This window comes from Notothenia rossii (assembly GCF_949606895.1).
Source record: "Notothenia rossii genome assembly, chromosome: 8".
Lineage (NCBI taxonomy): Eukaryota > Metazoa > Chordata > Actinopteri > Perciformes > Nototheniidae > Notothenia > Notothenia rossii.
In genome coordinates, this window is record NC_136906.1 from 18,759,186 (window position 1) to 18,774,456 (window position 15,271).

The 15,271-nt window shown below is 40.6% G+C and overlaps 1 protein-coding gene across 2 annotated transcripts in view; it reads right to left on the reverse strand.

Annotated features, from left to right (window-relative positions):
• The window catches only part of adgrl1a (adhesion G protein-coupled receptor L1a), a 151,747-nt gene that overhangs the window by 97,941 nt on the left and 38,535 nt on the right, over positions 1 to 15,271 (reverse strand). Inside the window, exon 3 of one of the 2 annotated variants that reach the window (XM_079642931.1) lies at positions 2,693 to 2,871. The exons of the other annotated variant lie outside the window; for it this stretch is intronic. The gene's annotated coding sequence lies outside the window, so the exon portion shown is untranslated. The remainder of the gene's footprint in view (positions 1 to 2,692; positions 2,872 to 15,271) is intronic. 2 annotated transcript variants of the gene reach the window in all.

Below are 15,271 nucleotides of genomic sequence, written 5' to 3' on the forward strand. Positions count from 1 at the left end.
GTAAATGCCTTTGTCAGTTTCCATTATGATAGCTAATATTGGGCTCTACACGCCCTTACATGTTAGCCTTCTGTCACACAGTCCCCACTCTGTTATGCTGTTCTCCAATTCAGTCAATTGACCTTCATGGATCGCCTGACTCATTGTGGCAATAAACAGCATAATGTAGTTTGTGCTCTCTTGCAGTCATACACTCTATCAGGATTTCATTTTCAAGATCAGATCTTATTAATGCAAAGTCACAGTGCTTTGGGCAAGACTGTATGCAAACATCATCAACGCCACTGTCCAGAAAGGACCACTGAGAACCAAATGGGACAGATTTACAGCATCAGGGCATTCTTTGCACAGTCTAAGCAGTTGTTCACCCCGGTCTCTTAGCAACAACAATAGTGAATGCACATAATTAAGTGCTGATTGACCAGCTCAACAGAAACAGTGGTCCCTTGTTACAAATACTGCACACTGCACTGCTTGATCATTCAACTCCAAAATAATATAATCATAGAAAGTCAAATGGTCATGAAAAATCTAAGCTTTGAATGTGGTTTATCAAACCTGGATAAAATTACATTAAGTTGTGAGCACAAATGTTATTTTCTAGTAAAGCAGGCTAAATATTTGCATATATGGAAGTTTTAACAACGAATATCTTTTTGGGAAACCTCTACACATGTATACAAATACACTATAGGCCAACTGTTACTTGGCCTGTAGGGAAAACAAAATGTACATGAAGACATTTCCAAACATATGGATTGTCACTGTGCAAAGTTCCTTAGATATTAGTATCATCTACCTTTCCAGACTTCAGTTGTCCCTTTGCAGGTACACATAACACGATATAAAGTGATTCAAAGTCAAAGTTAAGGATGACATTAAATTGCTCCTCATTTTAGTATTCAGAATTGTTGTATTTTCTGAAGAGGCTCTCAAATAAATGGATGCAACCCAGAAACATGAATAAAAAAACAGATTTTTTTTGGAGAGGATATACTGAATCAAAGTCCTGCTTTTTTCAGAAAAAATTGAGACTACATCATAATTGGTTTCCTACTCCCGCCTTAATAAGATCATCTAGATAAGTATTGATAAATGCAGTGGTTAAAATGCAGAGGATGGGAAAACATTGAATGAAGTCTAAGATAGGGGCCTGCGAGCTGCGACTGTGTAGCTTTGTAGTGGTTGTGTGCTGGTGTGCAGGGACGTTCTGAATAAATTCATTCAGACTCGACCATGACTGTGAACATTTCCGTCATTGTTGATAATAATTCGTTTTGTTCACTTGAGTTCCATGTTGCATTTATATTCTCAATAGAGCGATGTCTTGCATGATAACACATACATTATCAACAAAGCATCAGTGGTCCTGGATGCCTGAATATCTCATATTATTTTCTAAAGAAGGAGAAAATGGAGTCATACAGCTGGCATATTTTAATTTGTTCTAGCTCATGTTTGATTAATGCCATTTTTTTCTAGTCAGAGCTCATGTTTATGCAGCACCATTATTTACATAACACCTTGCCCTATTTGCAAATAGCTCCTATTTCCACAGTTGTGATCTTCTTTCACACAAAACATAAAAAAGTATTTTTGTTGTAATGACACCTTGTTGGGAAAGAACCGTATCAAATAATCACTCCAATATTTTTAAAATTAATATATCTTTTGGGTTAGAATACAGTTGTTATAACTGGACTGATATGACTGACCATTTGTATACTCAAACCTAAATCCATAACTTTAAAACATTCAGTTCAATACAAATCCTTTTTATGCACTTTGATTGTATTATATAGGTGGCACATTATTCGCCAAAATACCTGCATTTGTTTTCGACACATTTCTATACTGTTGAATCATGGATGAAGATTAAGGTTTAGAAAAATCGATAATAGTCAGCTGCATACTGTATATGGTTTGACCAAAACAAAAGGTTTCTCTTATAAGGAACTTACTGGGGAACCAAAATATTGGATTAAAAATTTATGTAATCATATTATTGCAATTTGAACAAATCCAATAGATGTTTAGGCCCCCAAAACATAAGTTTAGACCCAAAAAATTACTTACCAGGAAGGCTTCTCAATTAGCTAATTTCCCCTCCTCGACTCCTATCCTTGTGTCTTAGTCCCGCCCACAGGAGATGCGAGCAGAGGAGTCGAGGAGGGGAACCGAGGAGAGAGGAGTGGAAGCAGCAGGCGTTTGGAGAGATGAGAAATCTCAATTTAATTCATTCACAGTGCGGTATAATGAGACAATAACAGGTCGCTGGTCGCTGAAATGGGGAATTGAAATTACGGTCCAAAAGTTTTATTTACAAGTATTAAAAGTAAGCATAGGACACCAAACCAACTGAGACCTGTCTGTCCGCCGCATCTACGCACTGTACAATAGGGCTGCACGATTTGGGGAAATAATCTAATTGCGATTTTTCTGACAAATATTGCGATTCGATTTGCGATATTTGTTTTTAAGCGACCCAACTGAAGTTTATTGTAAAATGCGGCCATATCTCCGGCTAAGAAGGTCGTATCAACGTGCTCCCGTCTCTAGCAGCCCCGCAGCCCGAGCTACGACTGAAAGAACTAAACTTACATGAAACGTCCGTTGGGTTGCTTTAAAGTCAAGCTTCAGTTTAAGATTCACCCTGTAATAGATGTCAAACATGTGATGGAGCATTACTAACCTGACTCAGACGGTTTGTTTCACCAAACCATCTAGGAAAGCTCCATTGGAAGCCATTTGGAAAGGTCAGGCACTTTCAAAAATACTTGGCAGGTGATTGGATCAATCTGTCTATCACCTTCTCTCATGGGCCACTTCTGATTGGTCAACAATGGTTGGTACATGTGGAGCACAGCACTTCTGAAAAAAAAATTATAATAATAAATAAAATTAAAAAAATTGTAATTTCTTTTTTTAAATCACAGGCTTTTACGATTTGATAATCGCATCATTTAAAATCGTGATTTCAATTTAGAATCGATTAATCGTTCAGCCCTACTGTACAACACACACCTACACACTGTTCAACACACACCAACACACTGTAATCTACAACACACACCTACACACTGTACAACACGCACCGACAGCTCCTAAAGCATAATCAGGCTACAGGAGCCGTTGTGTATTTTATTATGTGTAGCACTAAATGGTTTTAGAAAAATATCGACTCTTTGTTTTTAGATATCTACTAAACTAAAGCAAATAAAGAGAGTAATGTAGGCCTGTTCTACTGAGTGATATATAGTATACACACTGCTCTGCTTTCTGCACAGACCTCACAGCTGTTCTCTCTGTAAACATTGCGTCGCATGAAAGCAGTTAATAAAATAATATCCAGGGGATGCATGCAGAGCTGTCATTGGCTGAGATAAGTCCGGCCGTGTCACTCTCTTTGAAACATCACTGTTGCCGGAAATATATCTGCGGAGCAGCCGTGGAGGACCCAATGGGAGTATATCCTCGATTATAGCTCCTCCAGAGAGCTTCCTCGATGCTCGATGCTCGATGTGCATTTAGAGAAATTAGTTGTCCTTCAACATGGCCCGCTGAAATCCATTTCCGGGTCACTACCGGAGGACCGAGGAGTCGAGGAGTCGAGGAGTCGAGGAGGGGAAATTTGAGTATTGAGAAGCCTTCCAGTTATGGTATTTTAAGGAATTTTTGGCCCTCTTGGATGCCATCTTGAAAATTAAAAATCTCTAGTGATCAGATTTTGGTAGACTTTTATTATGTTATTAGGGACACCTAATACTACACAAAACTGTAAAGAAACCTTTTGTTGCAATTTTTGGGGTAATGTGTTTTTTTTGTCATATATGCAGCCGCCTATATCTTATTTGTGATCAAATGAAATAAACTACTACAGAACCATTATCACTGGAGGGAGTCTCTGTGGACTTTCATACAAGCCCTGTATCGCACATACAGTGTAGTGTAGTACAAGTCCTGTAGGCGTAGATATGAACGCAGTGGCAGGAAAGGAAACTGTATGGCATTTCCAGTAGTGAAAGGGAAGAAACCAATGAAAAGGGTTTAAAAGTCCAACAAAGCCAAACAGACGTCAGTATTTGGAGCCAGCAAAGCGTTGGTGTAACACCTCAGCTTTTATATAGCAACCCTGTGACCGCCGAAGCGCTTTTCCCATCATGCTCTTTCCATTGGATGGATGTTCACAGCAAATGCAGCATTTCAACAATTTCCGAGACCACATCCATAAAGACACCCCAACCACCCCCCCCTCTCTCTCTCCCTTTTTCACTCACCCTCTCAATCTTGCTCTCTTTTTCACTCGCTGTGTCTCTGTGTCTCACTTTCCCTTTTGCAATATGACATAGTCCATTATCTGCTCTTAGTACTAATTGGTGTATTAACGCCATGCTGTGGGTGACACAGTGAGAGAGAGAGAGATCGAGAGAGAGGGAGAGAGAGGGAGAGAGAGAGAGAGAGGGAGAGAGAGAGGAATACGCAAGATGAATATGGATGAGGCAGAAGCAGGGCGGGAGCGAGGCTCTGGGGGAGGCAAGTACAGAGTGATTCTGCGTGAGTGAGAGAGAATGTGAGGCCAAGGTAAATCTTTTCAGCTACACAAGTGGTTAAGAGCAGCACGGCAAAAATGACAAGTGAAGGGGGGGAAAAAAGAGAACCATTCTGTAATGGCTTGTGTTTTTTTTTTTCAGTTGGCCTTCTCTGTATCCCTTTCTATCCTGCTCTCACCGTCACCACTTTCAACCCAATTATCCACTTTCTCTGGCGCCACTGGCAGCATATGGAAATGTAAATTGCAGGCAAAATGTTTTTTTTTCTTTCAAAAGCTGTGGAAGGTAAGCAGCTCTTGACGATAGGGAGAGTAGGAGGAAGAAAAGGAAGAGATGACAAACAACTGAAACTGAGGGACCGCCTTTAGTCCCTATAGCTTGTCAGTATTGCTACTTTATCAGATACACAAATCCACCCACGGGAGGGGATCTAATAGACTGGGGTTGATTTTATACTGCTGCACATAACAGTGAAGACAGAATAAGGTTTGGGTGAAAGCGGATAGATAAGTCTTTATATTATATTTATAGTGGACACTCAAGAGTTGTGAAAATGGACATGTTCAAATATTCCATATACGGAAAAGCACACTCTCAGGCTCACACATGCAGTGCCGAATTCACACGTTTAATTATATGCAGAGGCTCCAACACAGTTGCACCAGAGGTACACTTCCTCTGTGCTTGAGAGGCTTTTCAGACTGGGGCCAGGATGTAAGCCCTCAGGCTGGTGAATAGCTGCTGAAGCTCAGGATGCAGAGATCAAAAGGTGCTCATCATCTCCCATGCATGTGACATTGAGACATGTACAGGCTGATTATTCCGATAAGCAGGTCTATCCTCAGGAGTGGAGGCAAAATGGAGGCGAGTGTTTTGTTCATTATCATTAAGATCTGGCTTTTTTCTCTGTTCACCTCTCTTCTCTCCACATGCTCATTCCACCCCCGCAGTGCTGATGAAGCCAACTTCTCAAATCCGCAATTTGCTCAATTATTTTCAATTATCCCGCCATCGCTGCTTCTATCATTCCCCTTAGTTCAATTCTGAGCAGAAATCACTTGTTGATTGACAGCAAAGGCCAATTAGAGGCGGGAGGAAAACTCAAACCCCTACGGTAATTAGTGCTGATTGGTGTCACACAGACGTTTTACAGGCCCTACCCACAGAGCAGGAACCCTTGTACTGATAGATATCCTTTTAACTATACAGTACATACACTCATGCCTTATCACCAGCATACTGTATATTTTAAATGGGTTCCTGCTTGGGTAGCTTGTTTGCAGAATGGCATAATGATGTTTTATAAGTTTTCTTTACATGCCCAAAGGAACATGAAGTACTGTGAGAGCTTTCAAAGGGAGTGTTGAGATGGTGTGAATTTCTGTCTACCAAGAGCACCATGTCTGTGTGCCTTTAGCACATTAACTTCAAGGTAGTGCTATCTCAAGGCTTTAGAAAACTCTTCAGCAGTAGGCACAGGAATCAATGATGAACTGCTTTTGAGCACGACAGAGAAACCGGCAAATTCAATATACCTTCAGCGGTTTTGACCTTAATATAGGGTAGTTCAGGCAAAATAGAAAATCAGTTACTTCATATATTTTCATATGGCTGTGCATCTGTGCTTACTTAGGTTGTGTATGCAGTAATGTATTTATTTCTGTATTATGGAGGCTGTAATTAATGTTAATACTGTTGATACAGGAGTAACGTGGTGTACAGTGTTATTGATTGTTTTTTATTTGAGGAATTATGGAGACAACAAACAGATATGGTTCATTTATACACGAGTCAGTTTCTCAAAGAAGCACAGGGGACGGTCAATGCTTAAATAATGTGATGTTTAATTTTGTTTTATTTACCATCTTTTCATGACACTCCCGCAAATGTGCAATAATACAAAACACTCATTCAATACAGCTTCATTTAGAGTCACCTTGGGTTACTTACATTTTAGAAAATGCACCCCTCTCAGTTCCCATGTGTCAGCACTTTATTTGCATAATTTATTTAAAGCAGTGTATCTATTTTCTTCAAGACTAAAATGATGTTAAATAGATCATTTTATATGACCAACACCATGATGAATTCACAGAATCATCACCGTTGAAATACTAATAAACACTGGAATTGTGTACTTCAAATGACACCAGTTTATTAAAGCATCTTAATGATGTTATTCTTGATTGTGAAATTTCCATAACCTATGTGCAACACTCACGTGGAAATCTGCATTAACAAACATTATATTTCATGAGAATATGAATATAAAAAGACCATTTAATTCGTATTTAATTCGTACCTGTTACTACCAGAGCACTTCCATTTGTATACCTGAATGAATGTGAATCATGCACTCTTTTCACTTAATATCTTCATTTTATAATCACAAGGTGACACATTGTACGAAAAGAATGCCATTCTTCGGCTTCTTTAGCCAACATTCCCATTGTTGTAAGCTGTTTTCGCAGATCTACGGTTGAGCTGTTGACCTTCTATAGTTTGACATTTCTTTACTAAACCACCTAAACAGTCTCTCTTTTGTGCTGCCCTTTAAGAAGCAGTTCACGTGGGCCACATACTGACTGGTGCTGTTGTTTGTGATGAGTGGGCCGCCTATGCAAGCAGTGGTTACTCAAGACTCCCCTGATGACATTATGTGCCTAATGAGTTTTAATTGGGAGGAGATCTTAACTTGCAGGCCTAATTGCATCTGATTAAAGACAATATTAGTTTTATTGCTGGCACATTGGATAGGGAGGCTGGTTGGAGGGGTTTTGGAGGGATCGATGGTGTCCTTGTGGAAATATCCTAAATGTCCTCCAAATAGTGATGAAGAAAGGGAACAAAAGCATAAGAGGAGGCAGGGCCAGGTGAAGAAATACTCAACATGCAGTGATAATGTGTTAAGGGGATCTGTGAAAGGGAAGGGATAAGATGGTTGGCTGAAGGTTAAGAACTCATCCAGAACAACTCTTTAGCTCTCACCTCTTCAGCGTTTGAGGACACATTCTGTGATTGTGTAAAAACAAAAAGCACACTTTTTCATTGAAGTCTAAGAAAAAAAAGAGAAAATAATATCATGGATGACTCCATTACACATTTCTTAGCTCTTGATTGCCCCACCTGCTTCCCAACTGCTCCAACGTTCACTCCCCAATAGCTGAACTGCTAGAGCCTCATACTTCTGTAATGTGTCTTTTTGACTCAGTCGAATTTGCCTTATTTCCTTAAAGCTAAGTGAGTTATTATCATAATTATGCATTTGACTTGCACCATATGAAAACAGAATCATGCACGTTTGCCTGCATACATAAACACATACAGTGCTTGTTGCCTCTCCATGCCGTCATAAATATGTGCCCTGCACTCTGCGGTGATTTAAAGCTAGACACAAGAGAGTATAGTAAATTATGCGTGTATGAGGCTTCATTTCCTCCTCTTCTTAAGCACTTGCTTAATTGCCATTCTCACCTGAGCAATTGTATAATTTCCTTTATTTTTCTCCTCCTCTGCCCAGAATATGAGTCTATAATGAGCTGTGGGTGTCCCCCAAAGCTAAGCCTTAGCGCCTTGAAATAGGTTTCACTAATTTACCAATTAGTCATAAGATACAATTAGTGTGCAAGTTCCCTAAGTCCATGAGTGCCCCCACCAACGGCCTCCCCACTTTGATTGTTCAATCTCTGCAGTGATCATCACTCCATTACTTGGCTCGTGCTCTCGAGCCTGCTTTTTTCAGCCTCGCTACCAAAGCAAGGTCCCACCTGCACTTTGGATATTACTCTAACCCTATGTGCCTCAGAGGGAATCGGTGAGGGAGTGGGAGTGTGTGAATGTGTCTACGTCCGCAGCTCTGGGTTTCTGTTTAAGTGCAGCTGGGACCGGTTTCACTGACCAGGAGGATGAGAGTTGGCGAGGGATGGAGGGAGGGGGGATCTGAAGACTAGAAAACTTATGAGAACCGAGATAAGTTACCAAGTAAAAAAGTGAAAGTTTGCTGCTGGAGGTGCAAATCTAATTTATGGTTAGAGAATACTGTGCTGTTTCTCTCCTTGGTTTGCTTAGCCATTAAAACTAAACCTGAGGACAAATAGGAAATATGGAAAGAACAACAAATATCAACGCTACTGTGCTCGCAGTTGGTTGTTATTATGCTGTGCGTGAAGGTCTGGGAAAAAAGCAATCAATACATGAGAGGTCATTTGTCAATGCCTGTTTCTGTGCAAGGACGGTTCTTCTTTTACGGCAACAGAGTTCTTGTATTGTAGCTACAGTAAATTCCCTCCTCTTTTCATCATATTAACATGCATGTAAGTTCTTTTATAGAGAACATGAAAGGATACATGACTGCTGAGGGAAACAATTGATTAGAAATCAATATTGATTCGTTTTTAAGGTTAGTAATAATCCTCCCTGCGATGGAACTTTGGCAGGTTAAAGGAAGTTTGCATCTATACAGAAAGAGACAGTCAAATGCATCAGATTGATGAGCCTTCGTGCACCTTTGGCCATCTCTATCTATCAAAATAATAGATATTAAGGTTTGTGAAAATACGAAAAATATCAATAAGATTGTGTCTAAGGGTGAAAATGTGAATCTATTGTCAGGTTTACAAAGGGATGAATGGTGTGTGTGCAAAATGTGTTTTGCTCAGGAATATGGATAATTTGTATGAAATACAGTGACCATGATTTAGCTTCAGCCTCTTCTCAGTTATCAGAGGCTGAGGCAAGAGTTTTTCAGTCAATTGCAGTCGCCATGAGGGGACACTTAGAGTGTGATCACACCAAACATGTTTGTAGCGGTCTGTTGGAACTGTGGAAACGTTGTATTTATCATTTGAATGGGCCAGAACAATGGCATTCACTCTCCAAATAACAGCAAATAACTATGCTGAGGCTGAGGGAGGGCTGAATATGTGATCGAAGGAGACACTCTCTCTATTAACTGTGCTTGCAAAGTAGTTTGCTTTCACAGTTGACTACAGGCAAGCCACTTCCAACAGACGTGTGTAAACCGAAGTACAGATTACAGACTCTTTATAGTCCTATTGGTAATGACTCACTTTGCATCACATAGTTAAGCTCTCTTTTATACCTTTTCCTTTTATCATTGCTGATGAATAAAAGCCAAAAAGTTCAGATTGATTTTTCAACACCATGGTCATATCAGTAATCACTAATGTGTGGACAGCCAAAAGAACCCACATAAACAGGTCAGATAATAATACAACCACGAATAGCTCATTTGAATACAGCTGGGAAATAGCAGACTCCAGATCAGTGTAGCAATTATATGGAGAGTTAAAGGTCCCCTATTATACTGTTTTTCATCAATATATTATAAGTCTCAGATACAAAACATGTCTCTCAAGTGTTTGGCTCTAAATACCAAACAGAGCATTGTAGCATCCCATAATCCCCTCTGTTTCAGCCCTGTTTCAAAAGTGCTGATTCTCTGTCTGTTACTTTAGATGAAAAATAAGGAGCCCCTCCCCACGCCCCTCTGAGAGATATTTGGTTAAAAAGAACACAATGGTGCTCTAGGAGGAGATTCAGGTGATAAGGTGGGGGGGGGGGGGTTACCTTGGTTGGTGATTGGCTAATGGTTACACAAGCCAAAAAAACGTTATGACATCATAAAGTAGCCAACATCTGATCAGCGCATTTTCAGACAGGTTTTTATATAAATGGATCAGGACAAAAAGTGAGAGAATCTTTTTTCCTGAAACTTTCAGAATCTCTTTACACAGAGGGGCACATGTTGATGTATAAAAGACAAGAAGAAGTTGATTTTGCATAATACTGTAGGTGACCTTTCATGTAACACATTGAAGAAACATGGACAATAATCTAATCCAAAACATAATTTAAACAATTGTAATATTATAACTTTTGGGAGTAATCATACAACCTCTGGAGAAGGCACAACTCTTGCTTGTAGATGTATCTAGTTTAGGTATTGTGTCTAACTATATACAGTGGGGCAAAAAAGTATTTAGTCAGCCACCAATTGTGCAAGTTCTCCCACTTAAAAAAATTGAGAGAGGCCTGTAATTTTCATCCTAGGTATACATCAACTATGAGAGACAAAATGAGAAGAAAAAAAATCCAGAAAATCACATTGTCAAATCTTTAAAGAATTTATTTGCAAATTATGGTGGAAAATAAGTATTTGGTCACCTACAAACAAACAAGATTTCTGGCTCTCACAGACCTGTAACTTCTTCTTTAAGAGCCTCCTCTGTCCTCCACTTGTTAACTGTATTAATGGCACCTGTTTGAACTCGTTATCAGTATAAAAGACACCTGTCCACAACCTCAAACACTCACACTCCAAACTCCACTATGGCCAAGACCAAAGAGCTGTCAAAGGACACCAGAAACAAAATTGTAGACCTGCACCAGGCTGGGAAGACTGAATCTGCAATAGGTAAGCAGCTTGGTGTGAAGAAATCAACTGTGGGAGCAATTATTAGAAAATGGAAGACATACAAGACCACTGATAATCTCCCTCGATCTGGGGCTCCACGCAAGATCTCACCCCGTGGGGTGAAAATGATCACAAGAACGGTGAGCAAAAATCCCAGAACCACACGGGGGGACCTAGTCAATGACCTGCAGAGAGCTGGGACCAAAGTAACAAAGGCTACCATCAGTAACACACTACGCCGCCAGGGACTCAAATCCTGCAGTGCCAGACGTGTCCCCGTTCTTAAGCCAGTACATGTCCAGGCCCGTCTGAAGTTTGCTAGAGAGCATTTAGATGATCCAGAAGAGGATTGGGAGAATGTCATATGATCAGATGAAACCAAAATAGAACTTTTTGGTAAAAACTCAACTAGACGTGTTTGGAGGAGAAAGAATGCTGAGTTGCATCCAAAGAACACCATACCTACTGTGAAACATGGGGGTGGAAACATCATGCTTTGGGGCTGTTTTTCTGCAAAGGGACCAGGACGACTGATCCGTGTAAAGGAAAGAATGAATGGGGCCATGTATCGTGAGATTTTGAGTGACAACCTCCTTCCATCAGCAAGGGCATTGAAGATGAAATGAAAAAGGAGTGGCTTCGTAAGAAGCATTTCAAGGTCCTGGAGTAGCCTAGCAAGTCTCCAGATCTCAACCCCATAGAAAATCTTTGGAGGGAGTTGAAAGTCCGTGTTGCCCAGCGACAGCCCCAAAACATCACTGCTCTAGAGGAGATCTGCATGGAGGAATGGGCCAAAATACCAGCAACCGTGTGTGAAAACCTTGTGAAGACTAACAGAAAACGTTTGACCTCTGTCATTGCCAACAAAGGGTATATAACAAAGTATTGAGATGAACTTTTGTTATTGACCAAATACTTATTTTCCACCATAATTTGAAAATAAATTCTTTAAAAATCAGACAATGTGTTTTTTATGGATTTTTTTTTCTCATTTTGTCTCTAATAGTTGAGGAATACCTAGGATGAAAATTACAGGCCTCTCATCTTTTTAAGTGGGAGAACTTGCACAATTGGTGGCTGACTAAATACTTTTTTGCCCCACTGTATATGGTATTGAATTGTTGATGGTTTTCTTTTGTTGCTAAAATCCATTTTTGATTTATACGAGAATTAGTTTTTTTTGTTTAAACATAGGCCATGCCCAATGCACTCACTTGCAATACACTCTTGGTTACATTTGTTTTTTTATTGTTAATCTCATTTTATTTTTTGAAAAGAAAATCCGTTCCTACTATCGGATATAATTATCCCACAATTCCCCACGGATCTCCCTGTTATATGATGACTCGTATCCGATGATTAGCATGGTTAGCTGGACTCACAGACTCACTACCTGTCAAGTCCGCTCTGGATCAACAATGGTTAATGTAACTCTATCCGTGAAGCTCTCGGACACCAGGAGTCATGGAGCCTTCTCGGTGAACTTGAATTTAAATATCCACCACATCCTCTCTAAATGCAGGAAAACAGGTGGGTATTGCCACTGGCTGGTTACATAATGTATACATATATGTTAACTTGAATGTATAACATAAATGAGAAATAACAAGGACTCTTCATCTCTTAGAAGGAAGGGCCGAAGAGAATACAAAAAACCTGCATTTTGTAAAGTTATCAGGACAATCCTAAAGTAAATTCTGGTTTGTGTACCTGGCCTGATTCAACTCCAGGTTTGAAAATGTTAAATATCAGTGAAAACTTGACACTCATGGGTAATCAAGTATAATTAAAGCAGATAATTTAGTCAATTAAGCTGCAACGCACTTTGAATTATAGGAACATTTTCTTTCCCATCGGTACTTATTAAATATGCATTTTGTATTTATTTACTTGTCATTCCCTCCACAGTGTCTCTGACAATTATTCTCTTCTTATCTCTCTCTCTCTCTCTTTCAGTGTACCGTCCTCTCTCACTCACTTCCTCTCAGAGGTTCATTCCCCACATGCTAATGGACACCCCCCCATCCTCATGTCTATCTAATCAAAAATCAATTAAAAACACCTCGCCGCCAAGTCTCCAGAGCTGAGCCTAGGTTGAGGGTGGAACAGAAATGCTTCCCGCACTCTCTCTCTGTTTTCTCCCTCTCGTGATCTCTCTCTCCCCCTGCCTCTCCCTCCTTCTTCCTCCTATGGTCTCCCTCTCTCTCTCTCCCATAAGCTCCGCCCTCCTGTCTACTGGAAGTTGGCAACATGATTTACGAGAACGGAGAACTTAATTTATATATTTTTTTTCCTCTTGCATCCTCTCATTTATTTATTAGATTTTTCTCCCAGCCGCCTCTTCCTGTCTCTGGCGTGGAGGGGAGGCGGAGGATAGAGCAAGAGAGAGGATAGGATTAGATGGAGAGTGGTCTCGGGGCAGACCAGTAGACTGGCAGGCCTGCAGACATGGAACAGATCTGTCCCACACTTAATGGCATTAGTGCCGTCCCTGAAAGGGGGAGGGGAGGCCAGCAGGGAGACAGGCTAACATATTAAAACTGCTTCTATACCAGACGCTTGTCTACTCCACTCAAACTCCAACTCCAACTCTTTCTCTCTGTGTGTATTTGTGTGTTGTTTCGAAATTGTGTCAATTGTGATGTTGAAACAAGGCCCTTAGCTGATACATACCATTCTCTCTTAAAACATATTCAAACTGCAGATCCCATTAGAAATATTTTTCTTATAAATATGCTCTCACTGCCCTCCTCCCACACACACATAGCACACAAAATATAACCTTTATCCTTCACATGGGGATTCAGGCAGAAAGCTCGCTCTCCTATCGTGTCAGGTGCAAATGGACTTTAGCTGAAAAGCTAACATGGCCCTCGGTGGTAAATGACATCTCTGTCGACTCTGTCTATGTGGATAAAACTACAATCAGTTCTTTCACTGCACTCTATCCTTAACTCATTTACACTTACCCCTTTCCCACCAGGACTTTACACATCTTACCGATCCGTGTGACTTTGGTGTGATCAGTGCCGGATTGCTGACTGTCAGCACACCTTCCAAAACTAGATCCAAGCCCCAGAGCACCCTCAGAGGCTCAAATTACCCTCTCTAACCTGCTTGGACAGCACACTCATACTAAACACTACTACTGTTCCAGGGGCATTGGACAATTGCATACAGGAGTTGGACAAGAAATGGATATAATGAAAGGGAAGAAAAAGACAGTGAAAGGTGGCAGATTGGAGTCAGCAAGAAAAGACCAGGGACAGAAAATAGTCACAGAATACAGAGAGGAGAGCACTCTCTTTAAACATGCACATATCAAGTGTAAGGGACCATGGAGTGGTCGGGGGAGAGGAAGTGGCCTGGGAATTTGAGAGGACACTGAGAGACAGGTGGAGCCAACATGCTGTGTCTTTTGATTAATGGAGCAGAGAGTTAGTAAATATACATGGGCCCCGCCCTTCAGCTCTTTCAGCTGTCTCAGCACACCGCGGCGTGGATGGATAGGGGGGATTTCATTCCTCGCCTTTAAGGAAAGGTTAAGCCACGACAATATTGTTGTGGATCGTGAAGATATTAGCAATACTTCCCCTTCTGTCATGTGAGTTTGATTATCCGTCTTCCTCTGCGCAGATTGGGGAGGAAGAGGAGGAGGAGAAGGCAAAAGCAGGGACAGGCAGAGATGGGCAGACACTAGCAGCCTGTGGAGTGTTTTCTCTTTATCTCTGTGTCAAAAAGGCCACCCCGGGTACTGCAGGTGTGTTAGGGAACAGCTTTAAAGAGAGCTATTGATCCTACAGAGTACTTCTACTGTATATAGCCGAGCTCTGCCCACAACCTCGCACCCTGAGGGAAACTATACAGGAACAGGCCATGCTAAAGGTCAGACTCTGATGGGGATAGGGAGCTGTAACGGGCTCTGCATACATATTTAGTGGCTTAACTGGCTTGAAACCTTATCATTAAGTCAATACACTTGCTCACACACTTACAATTCAAAGCAGCAGTTGTGTATAGTGATTGGTAACATTGCTGTGGAATAAGGGAGGGTCAACAACAACACTAAGACTAAAGTCTTTTCAGATATAACTTTATAAAAAGTTTTTTTTGCAGAATACTAAGGAGTTCAATTAACGTAATGTTAATTAAGAAGTTACCTGCAGAGCCCAGTAATTATCCGAAGCAATTATTGCCTGTTTCAGCTATTCATTTAATTTGATGCATAATCAAGGCGTTTCTGTCACTTAACCAGCATTCCATGTTCTCAAAGATTTTTCAATAT